Genomic DNA, 26,819 nt, shown 5'->3' on the forward strand with positions numbered 1-26,819 from the left:
AAATTTTTCTGGGAGGGGTTTTCAAAATCGAAAATTGTTGCTTTCTTTCCCATTCATTTACAATGTGTGATTATTCAATATCAAAGAATTTCTATAGATTGATAATTATTCATTCAAAGTACATGCTTAAAAACAATTAATAATTCATATTGATATCACTATGAAACGTAGAAGTGGGAAAAAGCACAGAATATTAATTATTAGTTTTACTTTAGTCTTATTTTCATCGTTTGTGTTTTTTTCGAGATCATTTAAAACCTCCTCCTCAAAATTATTCATGTCTTTATGAATGTCAAATTCTAGCCAATAACGGTTTCGATCTATCTATGAGAATTGGTAAAGAGCCACAGAGAATCTGGTGCGGTAGGGTAGTGCGGGTAGTGTCTCTGTAGGCTTCCTCTCTCTAGAGTTCCCTAAAAAGGATTTGTGCAGTGATGGAAGTGCTGAGGGACCATGATACCCTCTAGAGCTTTATTGACACCATTTTAGCTATCTTATACCAGTGGAGACGTGAGGTGCTCATCATGAAATATAACTTTAAAATTTAAGAATTTAAAAGTAATTTCTGACTGCTTCCCGATCATTAAAAGCAATCAGATATTTTGTTGAAACCTTTTCCGCTTGGAAAAACTCAAATACTCTGCTTTTCCCCCTTGGTTTTAACATAGGAAATGAATGTGCTTATGTTCTGGGAGGGGTTTTAACCCCAAAACCCCTCCCGTGGCTGCGCCACTGAACCTTACCAACGTGATGTATTATACTCTTCTTTTTGAGGAATTGTATCGGAAGAAAGTCCCCAATATTAATCTCGCCTGCGCATGGCTGAACATCGTCAAGATCGCTAAAAGTCTTGACAAAGTCTGAAGATCCATATTGAATGTCATCTTTATCTGAACTGCTTGATATTAAATCAGTATAAATTTCGCTCCTTCTCATTTTCATTACTTTCGACTTTTTACTTGCTGTTCCGTGTAAGTTGGCAGCGTGTTTTTCTTTATTAGAATGTTGCCTCTTTTGTGCTGCAAGAATTTTCTGCTGTTTTGCCTCGTATATTTCTAGAATGCGTCTTTTTTCAGGTGAATCTGTGTAGATTCAAGATTTTCCTCGTTCCTTTCCCCTGCGTTTTGGTAATTTGGGAGTGTGGTTAGGATATGGTCTCACGTCTTTTGGTGTCATTGCAGTTTCACTTGTTGATGGTACGGTATCAGGAACAGTTTGAGTTTGAAGGTTCGGAGTTTGGTCGGACGAAAAACCAACAGGAGTTTGAGTGACGGCAGAGGAGGTAGTCAGAGCATCATTCGAGGGTGGAGTAGTGTTTATCTTGTAGACTTCTAATGGTGCAAAATGAGAATCAGAAAAAGCCAGTCGATTGAAAGGGTGACTTCCTGGTGTTTCAAAACCTTTTATGATATTCTTTGGTGTGAATGCTTCAAAATAGGCTAATTTAGCAAGTTTTGGAATATTATAAATTGTCAAACCTCTTCCATGGTGATTTAAATGCCAGTCATTGAACGCTATCTTCAATTTTCCCTTGAAAGGATCAAACACAGCCACATCAAGGGGCTGCAATTTGTGTGATGTTTGTGGAGGAAAGGATAAGTAAATAATCCCATTTTCTTTGCAATAATCAATTGCCGCAATTGAAACATGGGCTTCACAATTACCACAGAGTAGTAAAATGGGATTTTGTGCCGAGCAGTTAGCATGTGCTCCAACACTTTTAAATGTAAATCTGCATTCATCCACCCACTTTTGGTTGCCAACCTCAAACTTCCTTCAGGAGCACCCTCCAAAAAATGATTCTTGAAATGAACCCGATTAAAAACAAGCTGGTGGGACTGCTGTCCCAATGGCTGATACTATGCCAACAAATGTTACAAGATCCCCCTTTTACGCTGAAACAATTTGTCCAACCTGTTTCTGAGCTTTATGAGCCAAGACCTTTGGTGCACTCAAAACCGTGGTAATTGTAGTTTCATCAAAGTTGAAGATTCTGCTACCAGTAAACTGGTACCTAGCAAGGACTGATTCGTAGTTTTGATAAAACTCCAACACTGCAGTCTTGTTAAAACCTAACGAACTCGCAACACTGGTATTTTCAGGTTTGCGCAATGTTATGGTACTGTTTCTCTTTCTGAATCCAAGAACCCACTCTTTGCCAGCCATTTTATTTTGTAACAAACCTTGTATATAAGAACAAAACATAATTAGTGAGTATGCAGACCAGTAGCACACCACATAAAGACATGCACGCGTACAGATAAAGTCTATGTACCGTTCGAGAATTTTTTTAAAATGTTGTACTAAAATATTTAATAATTACTTTTTAATTTTGAGTGAAAATATTTGAAATATTGTAATGCAACTGTACTGACGGCTGAATGTACAAAAAATAGTAATAATTTTGTACAAAAATATTTACTAATGTTCAAGAAAAAAAGGAGAATGATGCACTTGAGTGGGGCACATTTATACACTCGATAGTGGGGCACATTGATACGTATCAAAGTGCCCCACAAAAAGTGTTTCAATGTGCCCCATGAGGCCATTTTGAAAACATAATATTTTTTGTAAAAAAATCCAATACGTTAGGAGAAAAACGCAATGGGCAATTGATTCACTATAAAATTGTTCTTTCCTTTTGGTGTACCTGTAGCTGATATTTGCTATTCCACAACTGCAATGCGTTGACAAACAATACGGCGAGAAATTACTCAGCGATAGCAAAAACGCATGTCGTCCATTTGGTAACAAACTTTCAAGTGATGTGGGATGAAACTTATCTGTGCACAGAGTCACCACTAGCGCCATCTCCACGTCATTCGGTGAATTTCTCACTCGTATAATTCTCAATATACTGTCAGTGTATCTATGTGCCCCTTGTATCAATGTGCCCCACCTTCCCCTACATGTAAATGGACCTAATGTATATCTTGGTTTTCAATTTTTAAAACTACTATTGCATGTTTCCTAAAAATAGGCTAAGTCTTATTTTATTTATTGAGTAATAATACTTTAAATCTCTATGGATCGACGTTTCGTTTCTTTTTTTTTTTTCAGACAGAAAATCTTAATCGTTTGCATAAATTTATGAATGGTTATCATAAACAAAATGTTTCAGATGAAATTCATCCTTTCTTAGGCTAATATAAAAGATATTCCCTGGAATATGAATTCAAAATATGGCTTTAGGTATTTGAAATTCAAAACTTGTTTTTGAAGTGTTTATAGATAATTGAATGGAAAGTTATCTAAAAAGTGAAAACTTTCAATGTAAAAACTATGTTTACTCGATTGTTTTCACTCTTCTGAATTTATTTGAAAGCAGAATTAATTTGAGTATCATAAACGGCGATATAATTTTAATATAATTTTTTTCTAGAGTATCTGCTTTGAAAATTTCATATTTTTTTGTATTGCATATTTCATGCATGGGACGATTTGAGGCGTTTACTTTCAAAACGGATTATATCCCCTTTTTGAAAAAACATTTTTTTTTTCGTTTTCGGAATCTCTAATATAACCCTATCGATCCTTGAATTTCTTTCTTCTCGAAGCGATTTATATCTACTATTAAAAAATGCGTAAACATTGGTTTTACCACCGAAACGGTGTATATCCATTTCCTTATTTCTCGCCAGGTCTTTTACAGCAAAGTGGAACCTATCCCTTATTCCCCGGTACATACTCATTCACTTTCATATCAAAAAGGCACACATCCAAATTTGAATTTGCCGCTTATAACTTAAAAGTAGTTCACAAAAAAATAAAATAATAATAATAACAGAGTGAAGCACTGGCCGAGCATTTCCAATCAAGCGTGTTACCCGTCCGCATTAAGAGATCGCAGCACCTTGCGCCTAGTGCAAGTCTGTTATCAGTTAGGCAAGCGTGACTTCAGATTATTATTACTAAATTAATATTAAATAATTAATATTACTATTAAATTGCGAATGAAAAATGATTCAATTGTGATTAATTGAAAAGTTATGATTACTTGTAATAAAAATTGTGATCTATCAATACCTACAACGTTGTTATTTGAATTGGCTAGGGTGTTTTTATTATTCATGCTTTATTGAATCGAAGGTCCTTTTTTTTTTTAAATTGAAATATTCAATGTTTCAGAAAAAGTTCATCCCTTCTTAGGAGAATAGAAGAGATATTTCCCGGAATATAAATTCAAAATATGGCTTTAATAATTATAAATTGAAAACTTTAAATCTTAACCTTAAACCTTAAACCTTTAAACCTTAAAGCACAATCTGAATCAGAATAGGAGTTTCTTGTGACATTTTCTATGGACCCTAAATTTAGTTTTTAGCATTTGATATATTTTAAGTACCCAATTAACTAAAGCAAACTGTACTTTTGCACACATAATTACAATTGCACCTATTGAGTCTCTTAAATTGTAATTTCTCACAAACTCCGTCAATTTCACGGAACCAATAACGGCCGTATTGGAGCAATCCGTACAATGATTTATTCAATTTACTGATAAAATTTAGATTTCAGGGATCGACAAACCCCTCAGGTTGTTTCATAAATTCCCTCTTTTAATTCCGCATATAGAAGCGCATTGCAAACATCTATTTGGAAAAGGACCCAATGTAGCTTATACACAAAAATTGAAAAGAAAGCCTCAATTAAAGCAAAGAAAATTGCTGAAGAGAACACATGCGAAAGTATTCCCCATGCCTGGTGGTTACCTAAAGTTACTAGTCTGGCAAGCGAATTATTTCATTCTGCTAATTTGTTTCTAAATCAAAAACCACATCTATTCCCTTTTTTCTTTCTCAAATTTTCAGGCAGTCGAATCAATTCGTAAACGTTTCTTTCTCAGATCACCTTAATTTCTTGAGCCATTGCGTTTTGTTACTTTCTGGTGTTCTCAAACTTTGTTTCAAATTCGAAGGCTTTACAGCATCGAAAATGTTAGCTTCTAGCTTACTTGAACTGCCCCCCCCCCCCCAATCTTCATCAGAATCTGATATTTTTCCCGAATTATCATCACAAGTGAAACCAAAATATTTTGGGTCATATTCAACGATATTTTCAGAACAATAAACCTCGGCTTCGCGACTGAACGTATTCGAACTTTAGAACCGTCGCGTTGATAGAATAATACATATCCCTGCATTCTCTAGTTTGCCTTGGTATTTCTTTAACCCATTTAATTTCACTACATTGTATTTTATGATTTTCAGGATATTCTTCGATTTTTTTCCTCTACCTCAGATTTACTCAGTTGTGAAATAAAACTATATCCCTCTGTTTCCCGTTCCTGGTCTTTTTTTTTTCATTGCCCCAGAATTTATTTCATCGAATTTAACATTCAGCGTTTCTGTTACTTCGCGATTTTCAGGATTCCTAATATTATAACTTTTTGTATGAAACGCATATCCTACCATGACTCCCTCTTTAGCTCTCATATCAATTTTTTTTATTTTCTGTTTTGGAAGTCTAATGCATGAAATATGGCTAAAAATACGGACGTGTTTATTGGTGGTTTTCTTCCCCCAAATAGCTCAAAAGATGTTTGGTTTTTCCTTTTAAAACCGCTCTATTCCGTAGGTAGGGGAAGCCCATAGTAGCTGCTTCGGCTCGAAACTGCTGAGACAAATTAAAATCATTTGAAGGTGTCTTAATTCCGTTCTTTAATGTTGAGTTATAGTGTTCTATGACGCTTTTTTGTCAACTGGAGGATTTGTTTTTTTCGATTCTTATGCCTTGGTCTTTTAGGTAAATTTCAAACCGAAAGTTCAGAAATTCTTTTCCGTTATCGGATCGGATTGCTTTTATTTTCTTTCCCGCAAATATCTCTATTCTAGAAGAAATTAACCGAGGATTTTCTTGAAAAATCTTCTATTATTGTCAAAATAATCTCCCTCCATCCCCCAAGGATTCAACTTCTAAAGAACCCATCGCCTTTAAATGTAAAAGATCTTACCCGGCTTTGGCTTCAATCTCCGTTACAGGTTTAAACGAAATTCTCCGATTTTTCGCTACTTTACGCGGATAACAATCTGACATATTTTTACCTTTTATCTGCAGTGAAAGACAGTGAACTACAGAATCACACTTTTCAGTATTTATTATATAGTTTTTGTCTTCATCATAAACACGTTGATGCCAAACTTCAAGACTCAAAGAACTCGATGGGCTGTGGGTTGGGAGGAACGATGGTTTGGAAATACACACCGACGCACATTAAACTAAGTAATCCTCTTTTTACGCTAATGGTTTAAAAGTTAAAATGTAAGGAAATTGACGAGTTCAAGGTTACAAGAGTTTCAAATAATTAAAGTTCTGCTGTAGTTCTTGAGTATCTACATTTCTAAATGAGCATGTCCTTCAAGGCGAATACAGTGTGACAAACAATGCATAATTATGTAAAGATTCTAAATTAAAAAGTTGTAATTTTGACGAGAAAGCAACACTGCCAGATCAGAAATGAAAAGCTGAAAATTTTAAAATATAGCCTGAAAGCTGGCTCCATAGTTCAGAGAATTTTGAGTCGTTTCGACATCAGAATATTATATTTCCAGAGTTGCAAATTTTTCAGCAAAAATATCAGTAAACTTGATATTGTTTGCATGTCTCTCGGTCACGTGATTTTATTTATTCATTATTTACATTTTATTATTTACATCGAATTATGTGCAGTATAAAAAAGTTACTGACGCTGTAACGTCAAGTGTATCATTAAAATGGTCAAATGCAAATTGTTAAAGAATTTAAAACTGAACATAAGAAAGAAAAAAAAAAAAAAAAAACAGAAGAAAGAAGTGAATCGCGATACGCTTAAAATTTACTAGAAAACTTAACGATTTTAATGTTAAGTACTAACATCCTATATAACATAAAATATAATTGTGAAAAAAGTCGAAGGTTCTAATAACTATAAATACGACCAAGAAAGGAATTGATTTCTTTTTAAATCTAATGACTAAAAAACTATCATACGCAAATTAAAATGTTCAGAATCACAACAACTACTCGGATTTTTTTAATGAAGCAATCGCTACAACTTAGCAACTAAAAGAAATTACAAAGTCAACATCAACAAATATTGGATACGAATTATGATTTCAAAAGAAACATTGTTTTTTTTTTTTTTACATACATTCTTGACGATAAAGAAAACTACATTTTGAGGAAAAGGGAATGAATAATATAACTAGCACTTACCTTAAACCTAACGAGTGCGCAGTCCTGCTTCAGCACACCCGAAATATCAATAAATTTGGCTGTCGATACCTTGAATTCATCAGTTTCTGTTTGAAACTTCCCGTATAAAAAACACCTTTTGAGCATCGTTTCGCGCAATCTAAGACAGTTTTACAGTTTTTCTTTGTTATTTAGCAGAGCAGATTTAAACTGTAGGAGATAACAGTATATTCCTATAAAAACAGCAGTTATTTTTTGCAGTGCATTGTTGTACCCCAATATTCCCATTTCCGATAAATGTTGAGAGCTTGTGAAAACTAGGAAACATTTTAACTGGGAAACATAGTCAACAAGCGGCTAAATTCATAACTGACAAAATGGTAAAGCAAATCTAAACATAACAGATCTTGGAAAGATGCATAAGTGATCTGCCCAAAGGGGATTTTTGGCTCTTCCACGATTACGTCTAATCACGCATTAAGAACGACTAATTTTTTCCAAGGTATACAATAACAATGGCAGTCTCTGATCTAGCTTCTTTAGCTACCCTGTTTACACTACCTGGTGAATTTTTTTGGAGTTCGTAAGTTCAAAAAAGGGGCCACTAGAGAGCAAAATAACCACTATGGCAACAGTGGTCCATTGTTGCCCACCTTGGCACAAAGTTGTACTATTTTACGGTATGTTGAAAACTCTGAAATGTGATCGAATGCTGTAATTGCAAGTTTTAATCATTTCAGTACTGAATTCAATGTGAAAAATATCCAAAGCGTAGAATATCATGAATCAAAACTATTAAAAAAAAAAAATACACAACTGTATTCAAAAACAAACACAATACGGGGGAGAGGAGGAGGAGGATCTATAGTAGAAATCAGTAAGGGTGCCATTTCTCTCTCCAAAGGTTCCTTCTTTTCACCCAGGCTGCCTATTTTTTAAAAGGTGTCTATTTTTCACCCTTGTTAGAGGTGCCATTTCGGTTAAGTATTGAGTGCCGCAAATGAACATGCGCGTTTCACCCCTGAAAAGTGCCGAAAGCAACCTGTAGTTTTAACAGTGTGGATGAATATCTTCTCAACTGCCAGCCTTCATGGATGTTGATCCCCAGTGGATTTTGCTTTCAATCTATCTTGTCTCCAAGGAACTGAGACTTTGTCAGAAATGCCATATTCTTTTCATCCGTTTGCTGACACATTTTGTTGGTGTTCTGTTTTTTTCTCATACTTTTCGTTATTAGAGGAAGCGGCTGTACCCACGGACGGTTGTACCTACGGACGTTGGTTGGGAAATTCCGGGCATTGTCGAGAGAGATCCTTATTGGGGTTCAACGTGTGTGTCAAATCCCTCTCTAGTACCCTAGGAAGTTTCAATGCCATCAAACGAACATTGAAGATTCTATCACATTTTTCAGTTTTAGTAGCAGCTAAGTAAAAAAAAAAAACATGATCAATTTCTTTTTTTTTTTCGTCCGTTGTGGATTATATTATTAATTTTTGTTGTAGGTATCATGATTCCTTATATTTTGAAGGTTTTGTTTCTGATTTTTAATGTTGTAAAACTGTGGTCCTGTCAATGTGACTGGCTCGCAAAACCAAAATGGCGTACCTTTGTACCCAAGGACACATAACCATGTGTACCAACGGATGGAAATTTTTAGTCTCCTTCGGTCACACTTGAGTCTTCTTACAATGTGAAGTACCTCAAAATGGTTCTATGACATCAACGTCCAAAATTTGCTTTCAACAATGATGATGAATTTGAAGTAAGGGTTGTAGATATAGTGTTGAAGTAATCCCCACCTGTTGTAGGATCTACAGATCGTCAATATCACCTGTTTTCATTTCAAGTAGACTTTTCTAGATTTTTGTTTATTTAATCTGAGTTTTTTGTGATGGGTTAATTTTGGTTAAAGGTTTTAATTTGCACATTAATTGAAGTTATTATGTAAGTACGTAAAGAGTCATACTATCAAGAATCTAGTTATTTTTTGCTTAAAAACATATTAATTATTCATAACATCAATACCTCTCTCAAGAGTAATACATTTTGAAAGAGGTCACTGATGTTAAAACTTAAGGAAAATTAAAAAGAGGGAGAAAACCTTCGATTAATTTTCAAAGTTTAATTTCTGTTGAATATTTTATTTAATGTAATTTTCAATGGATGTTTGAAGCATTTCAGTCTAAAATGGCTAATGAAAATGTATTGAGTATAATTGAGTTCCTCAGATCTACTTATATATTATTACGTTTTATGTGTCCATGGGTACAAAGGTATCTGTCCGCGGGGTAAACGGGGTGTTGTACCCACGGACAAAAAAGATAGTTTTTAAGAAAAAATTTTGAATATGAAAGCTTTGAGATATTTACCTGACAAAAATTGCTAAATTACATGATAAGTTGTAGATTCTGCCATAAAAATTTTCCGATCGATTATCCATTCCCAGAGACTAGCAAAAATTGAACAGTAATTTTTTTTCCGTTTGTACAGCAACTTCCCCTACTCTTCTGTATAATGTCTTTTCTCTTTTTTTGGAACTTATCTTTGCTTTCATTTTATTCTTGTGTCTACATTTATGTCGAACCCATTAGTTTTTTAGAATGAAACTAATAATTAAACTATTTGCAAGTACGTAATTAAAGTAACAGAAAGTTTGTTTTATAGTTTGTTAAGTGAATGAACTATCTTTTAAATGAAGATAATTTACTTGATGAAGTTCTTGCAGTGAAAAGAAAAAACTAAAAATGTGGCGTATTCTTCTAAAACAACTCTGCATTTTTTATTATTCGCGATATTTTCAGGTTTTTGTGTATTTCTCGGGCTTAAAAAACTTAAGATTGCAGCAATGGGGCAGTTTAAAAAAATGTCTTAAATTTGTTGCACACGGAGAAGAAACAAGTGTTTTACATAAAATTTAGATTCAAGCTTCGTTTCTCTGACGATATAAAAGTTTTTTTTGAAGGTTGCATTTAATACGAAAAGAAAACATTTTTTTTACTGTTGACGGTTCAGTAATTTTATCTTCAATTTAGCTAAGTTGAAATTTAAAAATGAAAAAATAAAAACTTTTAACATGTTTGTTTTTTGAAAGTCAGCCTTTCAAAAAAATTCTAATTAAAATATTGCCTAAAATGTTCCTTTTTTCAATAATAAAATACACTAAGCGCTGTTTTTTTTTTAATTTTAATTTTAACATTTTCAGTTTTTCATTATTGGAAATATTAAATTTGCCCACTAATTATGCTGTCAAAAACAAAGCAATCACTCTTTGATTTATTGAAGCTATATCCTCAGCCTCCGACATTGTCCACAGATGTCGTTTGGGAACGGAACGGATAATGAAAAAAAAACAAAATCCATTACTTGGACATGCTTGTGGGCTTTCTTTTTATGTTTACTTTTCTTCAGGAACGAACAGTAAGCTTTAATACCTAGGAATTTTTTCTGAATAGAAATAGGTTAATGGCGAAAATTCATTTTGAACAAATTGCGCTTTAGGAATTGAGCGCACCAATTTCTTCTTTGCAATGGTCTAATACTTTTAAGATTTATTTTGTTTATGGTAAACTGATCATTTTCCAACGCATAGTTTGATATAAAGATACTTATTAATATATAATTGTTAAATTGTACTGGTTTGTTTAGTAGTACATTTTCAAAAAAAAAAAAAAAAAAAAACCTTCTAAAATGTCTACAAATTAAAAAAAATAAACAACAAGAAATTTAATCTTTACGTTTAGAAAAACGTTATTTTTCTAAAGACATGTAAATCAGTTGACGAATTTGAAAACAGCAGAAAAAATATCTCAAAAATACAACTGTTTCTGCGTATGATATTTTATTTTTATTATGTGTAAAGAATCAAGGATGATTCCATAATGAATTAATCATGTTGCATTGACAAAAAAAAATGTTTTCATTCATAATAATCAAGTATTCGGGAAAAGATTTTTCAAAAGTTACCTGCTTTTCAACAATTTTAAATTGCATTTGTTTACTATACATCACATTATTACGATTACGACTTGTATGATTAATTCTTTTTTTTTTCTTACGATCACTTCGTTTTTAAGAATTAAGTTCAAGGCTTCGTTTTTGTTAGTTTAAGTAAAAAATTAATGTGCCCAACTGTTAAACCACGTATAATTTTTATTCATTATTACCATTTTTATTGTCTTCTACTGTCATCAGAACTTGAAAACCATACGATTGTTGATAAAAATAATAGAGCATATATATTCCGGTTCAAGAATATCTAATTAAAATGAAACACATTAAGTTTTACGTTCCTTCGGCCCTATAAATTAGTTCGTTTTTTTATGTAGAAGTACTTAATTTTGATGCATTTTGAAGGGTTTATGTATTTTACTTTTCTCCTCTGTCAAATGACGATTGTTTGATAAGGCAATATTTAATTAGAGGATTCACACATGCGGAAATATTTACTGAATTTGATTCTTCTGTTTGCACTTCCTAAACAATTCAATGAAGTTTTATCTTTTTTAAGCTTTCAAGTGCGATTAGTTAAACATGAATTTATTGCAATAACAAAGCAAATTCGTTTGATATACCGGCGGTATTTGTTGACGGTATTGATTTTTTACAGTTTTTTTTTTTTTTTTGGGGATTTACTTATGGATAACTTTGACTTTTATAATAATCGAAATTTAAATTCATTAGATATTACGTGTTTTTCTCATATTTATATTGCAAACAAAATAAAATATAAGTATAACTCTTATATTTAAACAATTACTGTTTGAATTTAAATATATATATATAAAAAGGTGTGCAACCATCAGGATTATTAACAATTACATTACAGATTGTATAGTTTACATTTGATCGGAAACCACATTTAGCACAAGCAACCTTAAAAGTTCTACAGAAAGATTGTTTTCATGCAAAATCACTGCACCAAAAAGAAAAAAAAAAAAAAGCTCTAGAAGTGAACTTTATCTGGTGCCTTGCAGACCACTTTTTTCAGGTTCAGGTCGCCAATAAACACGTAATCAACTTACAATCACAGTGCATAAAGACTTTATTTGTGTCAAAAATACATTGGAAAATGTCGTTTTCGTGTTTTGTTGCCCAATAGTGCCTTCCGTTCCTAATGATACGTAATTTTATCGAAGTCTTTGTCTTGCTTAAAGCTTGACACTTTAGTCTGCAAGAGACAAATTGTACTCATATAGTCGCTCAAGCACAAAAAAAATATTATTCCTGTAGATATTGAATATTTTACTGTTCGTAAACTCGGAATATGAAAGAGGAATTTCCTACAATTTAAAGAGACCAATCTTTCATAGTAAAACTAGTCTGTTCGGAAACCGTATGACGTTCTTGTAGGGGAAGATTGGGTGCAGTGAGACAGCAGCATTTTTTTTTTTACTATTTCCCAACTAGTAACACTTTTGTAAAGTCAAATCAACATGCTGTGAACATATTTTAGAAATAAAATTGAGTTTAGAAACCTAAGATGAGAAAAATGATTACGTCGTCTTAATTGAACTTAAACTTAATTATTCAACTTCTTATTCAACTTAAGTAAATTTTTTCCATTACATGTTCCATTACATCGTTTTTTGTCTTGTTTGATATACTTTAAAAACTGTTGCCATTAATCATTTATTCGCCTATTATTTAACGTTCATTTTAGCAGTAAAATGATTTCGTTATTTTTCTTTGTATAAAAATGTCGCTTACTTAGTTCAGAAATAGTAATGAGGGAACATTGAGACAGGAACAGTGAGACAGCATGAGTTCGTGTCTTACTGTTCCCGTGGTACTTTCATATAAGAAGTGAAACAATTATGTGTTGATGTGAATTTAATTACAACTAAGCTGTTAACAAAAATAGTAACAAGATCAGTTTGAAAATCCTGCACCAACACAATAAGGGTGTTAAATGAATGATGGCCATTATTTAAAAATAATATAGATCTATTTGCTAGATTTCATATAAATTGTATGGCGTATTTATTTCGATTTCGTATTTAACCTATACAACTTTAGTTTTTAAAGAAAAGGAATTGGATTATAAATGTGACGTGTGTGTGTGTGTGTGTTTGTATTTGACATCGCAGCCCATATTTTATTTCATTTTATATTAACCAATGATAACTAACTTATGAATCGGTTTTGACATTTTTTTCTTAGATAGTCGTCTTTAGTTCATAAAATTTGTCAATAGTAAGGCCGCCGGCATTCCAAAAAAGAACTTTAAAACCGATCTTATCCTTGCCCAAAAGGGTAGTTTTTAAAAGCCTTCGAGGGAGTCTTCATATGAATTCTCACGGGAGAAATGACTGCAAAGAAATGGCGAAGGCTGTAGTAGATTTAGCATTACCCAGGGTGCACGACGTGGAGGCTTGAAAATCTGCACCCCTTTTTTCTTTGTTTGAGGGTCATTCCATAGTGACTAACGTAACATTCGCAGCTGATTTTCTTACTCTTTTTACCTACACCGGGAGTAAAAATAAATGTTTTTTGCTTTAATATGCAGATTTAAAATATACAAAGTGACTATTTTTCATTTCTACCAAGAATTTGAAGCAAAATAAGCGCTGGCAGGTATTTTTTTGCCAAAAAAGGCATCGTGACTAACGTAACATTTTTGCAACCCTGAGAAACAATGCTTATGTTACAAGGCAAATTTTTCTGAAAGTTACGCAGGCATTTAACATTGGCCTATATATTTGTAAGAGGCAAACAGTCTATTTTTAAAAATATACTACAGATTTATTACACATAAATCTTTTTTGGCCTTTAATGGTGCGTTTACGAAAAACTGTGTGTGACTAACGTAACGTGACTAACGTAACCATCCGATAACAAGAAATGAATGCATATAAAAAACTTTTTGTAATTAATCTTTTGCTCTTATATTACTTTTACACTTTTTAGGAACCTCCTTTGCGTTGCATTGTGGTTCTTTCTTTACTTTTTTTCTACATTAGTGTAAAAAATTAAATGGAAGGATTCAGTTCAATTAACTCAATTTGAATGTGCGAAAAATAAATAAATAAATAAATAAAATCTGCTTTTACAAACTGAATAATATTATTTTGGGCTAATTAAATCTTATATATATATCTCTCTTTTAAAAAAATAACTTTATTCAAGTTGATAGTTTCGCCGAATTCTAATATTCTGCAGATATACTAATTATCGTCATAAGAAACTCCTAGTACTTTTCAATGGCATATTATTTTTCAAGGTTTACTAATTCATCGAACGAATAGTGTTGTGCATCCTGAATCAAAATGTAACATTGAAAAAAAATATTCAAACATTTTTGCAGAATGAATTTTATTTCCGGATATCACCGCAAATGTTTGAATTTCTAAATGATCATTCTTGCATTTTCTGAAATATATGGCAGCAGTGCTTATTCTCACTGTATCATGTAACATCTTCAAATGTTTTCCAACGAGCTGCCATTACTTCATTTTAATAATAGGTGTGAGATGTATTTTCTAAAAATAGACGTTCTTCTTTGTTAAAACTGTCTTTCTATTTTCTTAATTATTTAGCTTGGATTCTTGCGTTGAATGCACGCACATTCAGCAGAGTACTCATTTTGCTTTACTCACCCTTTTTTTTTTAATAATAATTCTTTAAATTGAAAGTATATTTTTAAAGACCTTTATAAAATTATTTTTTTAAATAGACAGAAGGTCTACAATGTAATATTACTGGTATTTTTCACCCTTTATATGTTTTATCAATATAGAATGGCTTCTTATTCAAAATTGTTCATGAAAATGTCCTTTAAATTAAATAAGTTTTAAATATTAGCAGTCATTTTTAAAATGTTATGTTAGTCACATGCAAACTGTTACGTTAGTCACATCTCAAATGTTACGTTAGTCACACTAATTATTTTATATCTACTGATACAAAAATAAATATTTTGCACTTTTTAAGTAGATATAACATAGATGTAAGAAAATAAAAAGTGATGTTTGGTTCAATCATCTGGTTTAGTTTTTATGCAGAAAAAAGTTCATTTTCGTGACTAACGTAACGTAAATATTTTCAGTAAAATAGCCAAACTAATTAAAATACTTATCTTATAATGTATGCAAAAAGAACAGTCAATTTTATTGGGCCAACATCTAATCTTTTAGAATAAAAATAGTTCTTTTAAAAATTTGCAAAAACTTTTACGTTACACAAGAAAACTTAGACGCGTGTTTTTAGCGTATTTTAAGCCTTTTCTACAACCTCGCACGTTTAGAGCCAGAAGAAAAATACCGAATGAAATTTTTGCAAACTGTTACTGGATTAATGTGCTAGAAAGTATGCTGAATGAAATGATAAGTCACAATTAGGGCTTTGCTGAAAAAAAAATTCTGAGGTTGAGGTTGACATTTCTATGGAATGACCCTTGAATGGTACTTTATCGAGAGTGTTTTTTCATCTAGGTTTGGCCAACCTACGGCTCTCGGGTCATATAAGACCTACTAATTTCATCCTGTGCATCGTAGCCTCTAAACAGAAAAACCGATTCAGACATTTCTTGTTCGACATGCAATTTGATCAAGCCCATAACTCAAAGTAAAACCAAACGGCAACAAGCATCCATAGGGTCATTCCATAGAAATGTCAACCTCAACCTCAGAAATTTTTTTTCAGCAAAGCCCTAATTGTGACTTATCATTTCATTCAGCATACTTTCTAGCACATTAATCCAGTAACAGTTTGCAAAAATTTCATTCGGTATTTTTCTTCTGGCTCTAAACGTGCGAGGTTGTAGAAAAGGCTTAAAATACGCTAAAAACACGCGTCTAAGTTTTCTTGTGTAACGTAAAAGTTTTTGCAAATTTTTAAAAGAACTATTTTTATTCTAAAAGATTAGATGTTGGCCCAATAAAATTGACTGTTCTTTTTGCATACATTATAAGATAAGTATTTTAATTAGTTTGGCTATTTTACTGAAAATATTTACGTTACGTTAGTCACGAAAATGAACTTTTTTCTGCATAAAAACTAAACCAGATGATTGAACCAAACATCACTTTTTATTTTCTTACATCTATGTTATATCTACTTAAAAAGTGCAAAATATTTATTTTTGTATCAGTAGATATAAAATAATTAGTGTGACTAACGTAACATTTGAGATGTGACTAACGTAACAGTTTGCATGTGACTAACATAACATTTTAAAAATGACTGCTAATATTTAAAACTTATTTAATTTAAAGGACATTTTCATGAACAATTTTGAATAAGAAGCCATTCTATATTGATAAAACATATAAAGGGTGAAAAATACCAGTAATATTACATTGTAGACCTTCTGTCTATTTAAAAAAATAATTTTATAAAGGTCTTTAAAAATATACTTTCAATTTAAAGAATTATTATTAAAAAAAAAAAAGGGTGAGTAAAGCAAAATGAGTACTCTGCTGAATGTGCGTGCATTCAACGCAAGAATCCAAGCTAAATAATTAAGAAAATAGAAAGACAGTTTTAACAAAGAAGAACGTCTATTTTTAGAAAATACATCTCCACCTATTATTAAAATGAAGTAATGGCAGCTCGTTGGAAAACATTTGAAGATGTTACATGATACAGTGAGAATAAGCACTGCTGCCATATATTTCAGAAAATGCAAGAATGATCATTTAGAAATTCAAACATTTGCGGTGATATCCGGAAATAAAATTCATTCTGCAAAAATGTTTGAATATTTTTTTTCAATGTTACATTTTGATTCAGGATGCACAACACTATTCGTTCGATGAATTAGTAAACCTTGAAAAATAATATGCCATTGAAAAGTACTAGGAGTTTCTTATGACGATAATTAGTATATCTGCAGAATATTAGAATTCGGCGAAACTATCAACTTGAATAAAGTTATTTTTTTAAAAGAGAGATATATATATAAGATTTAATTAGCCCAAAATAATATTATTCAGTTTGTAAAAGCAGATTTTATTTATTTATTTATTTATTTTTCGCACATTCAAATTGAGTTAATTGAACTGAATCCTCCCATTTAATTTTTTACACTAATGTAGAAAAAAAGTAAAGAAAGAACCACAATGCAACGCAAAGGAGGTTCCTAAAAAGTGTAAAAGTAATATAAGAGCAAAAGATTAATTACAAAAAGTTTTTTATATGCATTCATTTCTTGTTATCGGATGGTTACGTTAGTCACGTTACGTTAGTCACGTTACGTTAGTCACACACAGTTTTTCGTAAACGCACCATTAAGGGCCAAAAAAGATTTATGTGTAATAAATCTGTAGTATATTTTTAAAAATAGACTGTTTGCCTCTTACAAATATATAGGCCAATGTTAAATGCCTGCGTAACTTTCAGAAAAATTTGCCTCGTAACATAAGCATTGTTTCTCAGGGTTGCAAAAATGTTACGTTAGTCACGATGCCTTTTTTGGCAAAAAAATACCTGCCAGCGCTTATTTTGCTTCAAATTCTTGGTAGAAATGAAAAATAGTCACTTTGTATATTTTAAATCTGCATATTAAAGCAAAAAACATTTATTTTTACTCCCGGTGTAGGTAAAAAGAGTAAGAAAATCAGCTGCGAATGTTACGTTAGTCACTATGGAATGACCCCATATGTTTTCAGATCAATCTTGATGTTTTCAATGTTCCCTAGCTCGATAAATGGGTGTCTCATTGTTCCCACGTACTGTGTCTCACTGTTCCCACTTACTGTGTCTCACTGTTCCTACTTACTGTGTCTTACCGTTCTCACTCACTCCCTGTCAAAAATGAGACTCTCAATTTTGACGATTCTGAAATCCTCGAGCACTATTTCGTTATTTTTGACGATAATTTTTTCATCAAATCATGTGATATTTTTCACGACACGACAAATTTTTGACAAAATTATTTCTTTCTAATTTCGTCATATTGCAGTGCATTCTGGAAGTTTTCGTTTCACTCTCGTATTCGCTCGTTAAATTATCCAATTATCCTACGGGGTCATTCCATAGTGACTAACGTAACATTCGCAGCTGATTTTCTTACTCTTTTTACCTACACCGGGAGTAAAAATAAATGTTTTTTGCTTTAATATGCAGATTTAAAATATACAAAGTGACTATTTTTTATTTCTACCAAGAATTTGAAGCAAAATAAGCGCTGGCAGGTATTTTTTTGCCAAAAAAGGCATCGTGACTAACGTAACATTTTTGCAACCCTGAGAAACAATGCTTATGTTACGAGGCAAATTTTTCTGAAAGTTACGCAGGCATTTAACATTGGCCTATATATTTGTAAGAGGCAAACAGTCTATTTTTAAAAATATACTACAGATTTATTACACATAAATCTTTTTTGGCCCTTAATGGTGCGTTTACGAAAAACTGTGTGTGACTAACGTAACGTGACTAACGTAACCATCCGATAACAAGAAATGAATGCATATAAAAAACTTTTTGTAATTAATCTTTTGCTCTTATATTACTTTTACACTTTTTAGGAACCTCCTTTGCGTTGCATTGTGGTTCTTTCTTTACTTTTTCTCTACATTAGTGTAAAAAATTAAATGGAAGGATTCAGTTCAATTAACTCAATTTGAATGTGCGAAAAATAAATAAATAAATAAATAAAATCTGCTTTTACAAACTGAATAATATTATTTTGGGCTAATTAAATCTTATATATATATCTCTCTTTTAAAAAAATAACTTTATTCAAGTTGATAGTTTCGCCGAATTCTAATATTCTGCAGATATACTAATTATCGTCATAAGAAACTCCTAGTACTTTTCAATGGCATATTATTTTTCAAGGTTTACTAATTCATCGAACGAATAGTGTTGTGCATCCTGAATCAAAATGTAACATTGAAAAAAAATATTCAAACATTTTTGCAGAATGAATTTTATTTCCGGATATCACCGCAAATGTTTGAATTTCTAAATGATCATTCTTGCATTTTCTGAAATATATGGCAGCAGTGCTTATTCTCACTGTATCATGTAACATCTTCAAATGTTTTCCAACGAGCTGCCATTACTTCATTTTAATAATAGGTGGAGATGTATTTTCTAAAAATAGACGTTCTTCTTTGTTAAAACTGTCTTTCTATTTTCTTAATTATTTAGCTTGGATTCTTGCGTTGAATGCACGCACATTCAGCAGAGTACTCATTTTGCTTTACTCACCTTTTTTTTTTTAATAATAATTCTTTAAATTGAAAGTATATTTTTAAAGACCTTTATAAAATTATTTTTTTAAATAGACAGAAGGTCTACAATGTAATATTACTGGTATTTTTCACCCTTTATATGTTTTATCAATATAGAATGGCTTCTTATTCAAAATTGTTCATGAAAATGTCCTTTAAATTAAATAAGTTTTAAATATTAGCAGTCATTTTTAAAATGTTATGTTAGTCACATGCAAACTGTTACGTTAGTCACATCTCAAATGTTACGTTAGTCACACTAATTATTTTATATCTACTGATACAAAAATAAATATTTTGCACTTTTTAAGTAGATATAACATAGATGTAAGAAAATAAAAAGTGATGTTTGGTTCAATCATCTGGTTTAGTTTTTATGCAGAAAAAAGTTCATTTTCGTGACTAACGTAACGTAAATATTTTCAGTAAAATAGCCAAACTAATTAAAATACGTATCTTATAATGTATGCAAAAAGAACAGTCAATTTTATTGGGCCAACATCTAATCTTTTAGAATAAAAATAGTTCTTTTAAAAATTTGCAAAAACTTTTACGTTACACAAGAAAACTTAGACGCGTGTTTTTAGCGTATTTTAAGCCTTTTCTACAACCTCGCACGTTTAGAGCCAGAAGAAAAATACCGAATGAATTTTTTGCAAACTGTTACTGGATTAATGTGCTAGAAAGTATGCTGAATGAAATGATAAGTCACAATTAGGGCTTTGCTGAAAAAAAATTTCTGAGGTTGAGGTTGACATTTCTATGGAATGACCCTACGGCAGTTATCCGAAAAAAATCACAAAAAAAGGTTAGTATTTATTGAAATTTGTGTGTGTAATGTGTCCTCTTTTGCTTATTGCTACATTTTTGTTTATTGTTGTATTTAAAGCACATTAAAATTGAAAACGAACGGCTTAATTTGTTTTAGAATTCCGTGTGGTTTGTAAACCAACTTTGAGTCACCTCCAAGTTAGGCTTGGCTAAAGTCATTTTTTATTTGCAAAAGAAAATGTGTGTTTGTTGACATTTGTTTTCGAAAACGTACTTCCTTTATTTCGTTAGACAATTCACAAATATGACCAAAGCATTTTAACGGATTTAAACTTATATAAAAAAATTTCACCGTAGCTATAGTAACGCAGATGATAAATACAGCGCCATTATAAATGGCATTGGACTTTGAAGTTTTTAATTTCAACGATGAATATGTTACAAGGCTATGTGTTTTCATTCTTCATGAATTTTACTAACATAATTCTGGTAAACGAAGTGTATTTTTTTGTTCAATTAATCAAAACTATTTTACTCTGCATTTTTATTTTCTTAAACTAATGTGCCTCCCCCCCCCTCTCGAACTATTGATAGTTTTTTCTTCTTCCATTTGATATGCAATATCTTATTCAATATAATAATTTGTGCAGTAGCTCTAAAAAGTGTTCGTACACTTACGTTATCATTTTCAATTAAATATTCCTATACCCATTAGTTAAAACTAATATTTTAGAATGGATAAACAGTAAGATCTATAATTAATTCGTAACAAAACTATATGAAAAATTTTAATAACAAAAAAAATATCATTTTGAAGAAATCCATAATGAAAAAGCATCAAGAACTTGATCTCACAAAAGTGTTCATAAAAATATTTTTAAATCATTGTTTAGTAACCTTTAAAACAAACTCATGAAAATCGAGGAAAAAAAGTGCTTAATGCAAAGAAAAATAAATACAAACAGTGACTATCAGTTTTTGGTTCGGAAATGATGCCCTTTTCCTTCTTTTTTTTGTTAGGCTCGTTGACAGGACTTATTAAAGTCGTACCCCATATTGTTTATGCAATCTCTTTCCCTTTTGCAGCTGTCTCCGATCCCCAGTTTATGTTGTATCAAAAGTTTGTTGTTTGTTAAGCCTCTTTTTTTATTAATTTTACTTGCATAATAAAACACGAAGTAAAGTAAGTATTAATTTAATACAAAACATTTTAAGTTATAGAGAAAATATTAATTTTCATAAACAACTCTATCATTGTGCTTAGCAGCTCAATATATTTTTAATAGTTTTTCAATTTTTCTGCAATTTAAAATAAGTTATTGAAGGTGGAGTTTTAACGTCTATTTAAAAAAAAAATAGAAATATCCCTATGCCGGGATAGCATTTTATACCGGGCTGATGAGTGCAGAGAGGGCTAATAAGTGCGAAACTGCAGTCCTCAGCTGAAAATGACTGAGCTGGCGGTGTATTTCATGTATTTCTGTTTTAGCCCTAACTATAGGGCTGTAATTTACTGAATATACCATGCCTTTAATCCTCGAGTTGAACAGAACCATTGCTTCGGTCATTGCATCTGCTTTAGCCCTGGCTATTTGGCGGTAATTTACTCAATATAGCAAAATCTTTGAAAATAATAACGATAATCAGCGTTCTTTATTGTTTATTTTCACATTTAATACGCTAAATTTGTAAGTTTTTCCATGTTAATTTGTGTTACTTGATTTTTGATAAATATGATTTTTTCCATTAGGGGAGAGTGTTGTACCTTGGGACACTTTGCACACATTAATTCTTAACGTCAATTATTTGAATCAAATTTCAAATCTAAAAGGCACATTAAAATACCGCAACATATTTCAATACAATATATTTTTAAAAATTCAGACTTTGTAAATAAACTATTGCCAGCCCTTTAAAGTAAGAGTTCACAGCTGTCCCAAAGTACAACATCCTGTTGTACCTTGGGACACATCGTGTTTTACTATGGGAACGTCCTCATGATTCAGGAATACTGAAATCAATTTTGCACCAAAAAGAAACTTTTCATCGTAGTAAATTAAATCATGAATAATTAATAATGAATTATTATCTAACATTAAATGTGTTTAAAAGACTACATCAGATAAGAACATTGTTCCATGTTCCTAAAAATATCTTAATTATTTAGAACCATGCTGTATTCTACCTTGGATCGTGTCCTACACTGTAAATACGATTCAGAAACGTTCCTGGAAAATAATAAGCAGCTAATGTGTCCAGTTTCAGCCAGTAACATATCCTGCAAAAACCAGGAACGTTTTCTGATAAAAGTCAGTAACCTCTCTGGAAATATCCTTGAAACTTTCTGAATTATTGGAAAATCTCTCCTGTTAAAGCCAATCATGTCTCGGGAACCTTCTAGAAAAACTACGTAGGTTTAATGTTATTGCCTAGAGCTTTTCTGATTTACCCAGAAAGCTCCAGAAGTATCAGAGCAAACATGGCCAAAATCCGCGAAAATTGCAAGCAAGAATCAAGCCTAATCCTGCCTGCAATCCCTGCTTCGCAAAGCTGCAACTGTCCAGTGACTTATTTGTTCCCTTTGAGAACCTAGTCAATCCGAACAAGCCGTACTAAAGCTGAAGTCGATACACTTAATAAACACACTCAGTCAATCTTTAAACTGGTAGCAAAAAATTGTTTTCACATCAGTGGAAAGTCTGCATTCTTGCATCTTTAAGCAATTCAGGAAACGTTCTGGTGAAGATATTGGATTTTAAGGGGAAATAGGTCAAAAACCTCTGAAATTCTGAAACGTTCGACGGAAATAACCAGTAAAGTTTCGGAATTTTTTTACAGTGTAAGGAATGATATGTTTGAAGGTCCCAAGGTGCCGCCACAACGTGGTTTACGAAAAACGAAAATGGTGGTGAATCCAGATGCACTATCATTACTTTCTCTAGACAATTGTATTTAAAGTACTTTTCTTTTGTAACAAAATAAAATTCAATTGATTACTTTTACAAATACAAAGACATAACATGAAATAAAAATGAAGAAAATATTTACTTTGGAGTCATGAAATTTTCTTTCACAAAATCGGCAATCATTTAATACTCATTAAATGATTATGAGTATGATCATTCATACTCATTTGATGCTGATTTTTGCTATGGCACCATTTAGTGGTAAAGGTTACTATTAGAGATTACTAAAACATGGCTGCTAATAATAAATTCTTTGAAATTGGCAGTGTCCAAGGTACAACACTCTCCCCTATACATAGTTTCTACAGCTGAAATAAAGGCAGCATTAGTTTTATTGCCATATTTGATGCCTCAAAGTATTGTCAACAAAAAATGAGAATTTCCAATTTACATTAAACTAGAATTAAGAAGCATTTCATGGATGAACTACCAGTAAGCCCAAATTTAAATTAGAGTAGTGTTTTTTGCTGTATACAAAGTAAAGTGTCGGAAATTTTTACCGAGCAACTACATTTCAAATGAAAAATTCATAGGAAAATAAAAATTATATGATAAAAAAAATTAACAAACTTTGCTCGCCACGCTAGTCACTAATTTCATTACATATCTTAGAATCTCTTACTTGCAGTTCTGTTTTAGCGTTGGCCATGGTTGCATTTATACTTATGGAGCTATCGTAGTAAATCAGGAAGGTTGTAATCAATTACGTTAAAGGTACCTAATTTTCCTTGAAAGTTCCAGTCTGGATTTAATTGGGGAGATTTTCGAATCCTTCGGAAAGGTCTTTTAGAAGAAAACGTTCCTGGTTTTTGCAAGATGTATTATTTGCAGAAATTGGGCATACCAGCTGACCATTATTTTCCAGGAAGGTTTCTTATTTTTTTTTTTTACAGTGTAGGAAAAAAAAGTACTCCCACCGTCCCAAATTAGTTGGCCTTCGTCTGAATACTTTTGTACTGGTTGTTGATTCTGACGATTTTGTTTGAATATTTTTTAGAGATTGCAGGGAGTTATACTATCAATTAACAACTTTACTTAACAAGCATTCCCCCTTTATATCAACACCAACTGAGTGAAAAAATATCCGAATTACACACACCCTTAAGTCATGCTAAATTTTGTAATTCCTTTACCCTCCAGTATAGAGAAAAATTAGTTTGCTTCCTCCCAATTTCTGTTCATCAGTTAGAAGATAGCTTTATGTGTGATTACTAGTTAAACCGTTCTTATAAAATGGGGCGTGCCTTCGAGTGTTGGAGCATAATACTTTTGAAACTAATTTGGTACTTATTTAAGGAGGTAAAGCTCGGGAAGTAAATTAGGGTGGTGGGCGTATTGTCCATTGCAGGATTAGCGCTAAAACTGCCTTTGAAACTTACAAAAGATCTCTCTGGTTTTTCCTTAAAAAAATGACTATTTGTTGAAATTCAGTAAATTATTAAATAAGCAGAGGTGCCTTGAAATTTCACTTCCATAGTTTCTTAGATATCTCTTAGAAATTGCGGAAATTACAAGTTTCTATCATTAAAACCTTTGAGAAAAAGGGACATAAATTTTAACAATTTAACACTACGTATGATCGGGTACCAACTAGCCTTAATTCAAATAGTTATTGTTACAGAGATAAAATTAAAATTTTTAAAAACCTTCGACTGAGTCGCGACTGTTGAATCAAGAGGGAAATTTTAAAAATCCTTTTAAAAATCTTATATTATTAAAAATCAATGTAAGTATTTTATTTGCTATTAAATAGAAACTGGCAACATATAAAATTTTAAATCATAGCGTTTTATTTCCTTGTCAGCCAACAATTAATTCGGTTATCAATCGCATAAATAAAGGCTTAGCCGTTATTAAAATCTGCTTTAAAAGAACATTATAATTCGAATTCTATGAAACATGGAAGTTTCAAACACATTCTATCAACATTCTATCAAACGCGGGAAAAATTTATCTTTATTTTGGTATTAAATTAAAAAAAAAAAAACTATGTTTTCACTGCAAAAATGGCGAAAAACCTTTCAGAGGTTTTCAATTAATGTCTTCGTTAATTAATGTCATCCAAAGATGCAACCTAGCTAAGAACAATCTCGATCAACTTTCCTTTTGAACATTTTTTTTTTCAAAATCGGTCCATCCGTTTAGGCGCTAGAGTGCCGCAGACAGACACGCAGATACACAGATACGTTAAACTTATAACCCCCTCAATTTGTGTGTCGGGGGTTAAAAATAGGTTTAATGTATTCTTGCTTCAGTTATTATCCAAACGCTAGGGTAACATTGACCCAAATGAAAAGAAAAAAAAAACGATATAAAGATTAATACCATTTTTTTAATGATGGCGATTCAAAAGTTAAACTATGAGATGTTCAGGTGCATAAAAAGGAATTGTGGACCAAAGTAGCCCGTAATTTAAATACTTTGTTATCAGTTTTTTGTTGATCAGTTCATAGGGTAGATCAACCAGTGAATAAACACCACCCATACTGTTAAAACAAAATCCTCTTTTACCACAATTTTTTACGATAGAATAAAACAAAGTAAAAAACGCGAGCAGCAGGTTTGATCTCGGGACCTTCAGATCGGCAGGCGGCTTTGCTGCCCACCATACGAATGGGACATATAGAGTGAGGGGAAACACAGAGTTATGTGCTTTGCACTGTAAGTCACCTGTATGTACTGATTAACTTCTTCAAAAAAGCTGATGACATTTTAAATCCACAATCAAAAAAAAAAAAAAAAAATCTGCTGAAAACTGAATGACAGATCAAAAACCATGTACAAAGCGGGCCGTGTCACTCTTGGGGGACGTTAACTAATCATGGCAGCTCAGTAATGAACCAGTATTTAAGTAACGCGTACATCAGTGTCGAAATACGAGAGAGGGAACTGCTCTCTTGAGGGATTAAGTACCTCACTCTCACCTGCGTTCTTTCAATATCTACTTGTTAAAATGTCTTATGATTCCTTGACAAGAAAGAACAAACTATGTTAATCGAAGAGTTGCTCGAAGGCTATGTCAGAGTTGATTTATAAATTGTTATGTTGCTAGTATTCCTTATTAATTATCGGTATTTTTATGTGTTGCAACTTTTACAAAAATTGTATCTTTCTGTGTGTGTGTTTTTTACTCGTTGTGTTCCATGAAGGCAATTGGCAGAACTGCCTCAGGGGTCATCAAACTGGTAACCACATAATGGTAGGCACGGGCGCCACTGGCATAGCATTGTAACACTGTGCGTCGTTGCAACAATTTGTGACCAGTCACTTTGACATATGAAGACGCCCATAACGCAACGGGGACCCTTATGTGAACCTGACGCGTACTACACACAAGACTATGAATGAGTTTACGGTGAAGCTTGTGGTAAGCTTACGGGAGAGGTCACTTGTTTCGACTTGAGAAACGGGTTAATTATAGCTCTGAAACACGGGTCTACAGTTTCTGGCAAATTTGTACATTTCAGTGTTGTAATATTTTCTTTTACATTATGTTACTGTTTCGCTATTTCAGATTCGCCGTTTCTAAAAATGGGAAGTTTTATGATCCAAACATTAAAAAAAAAGTTTATTAAGACTGATATGACGTACTCTATAACTTATAGTGAGCCTTGTTTTTGAGCATTAATAAAAATGGAAAAAAGTTAACAATCTTAAAATTAATTATTGATGTGTTGAAATTAAAATGGCATACATTTTTTAAAAGAAATTTGTTCAGAGCTAATGAAATAAA

Source organism: Uloborus diversus, chromosome 1, assembly GCF_026930045.1.
Source record: "Uloborus diversus isolate 005 chromosome 1, Udiv.v.3.1, whole genome shotgun sequence".
Lineage (NCBI taxonomy): Eukaryota > Metazoa > Arthropoda > Arachnida > Araneae > Uloboridae > Uloborus > Uloborus diversus.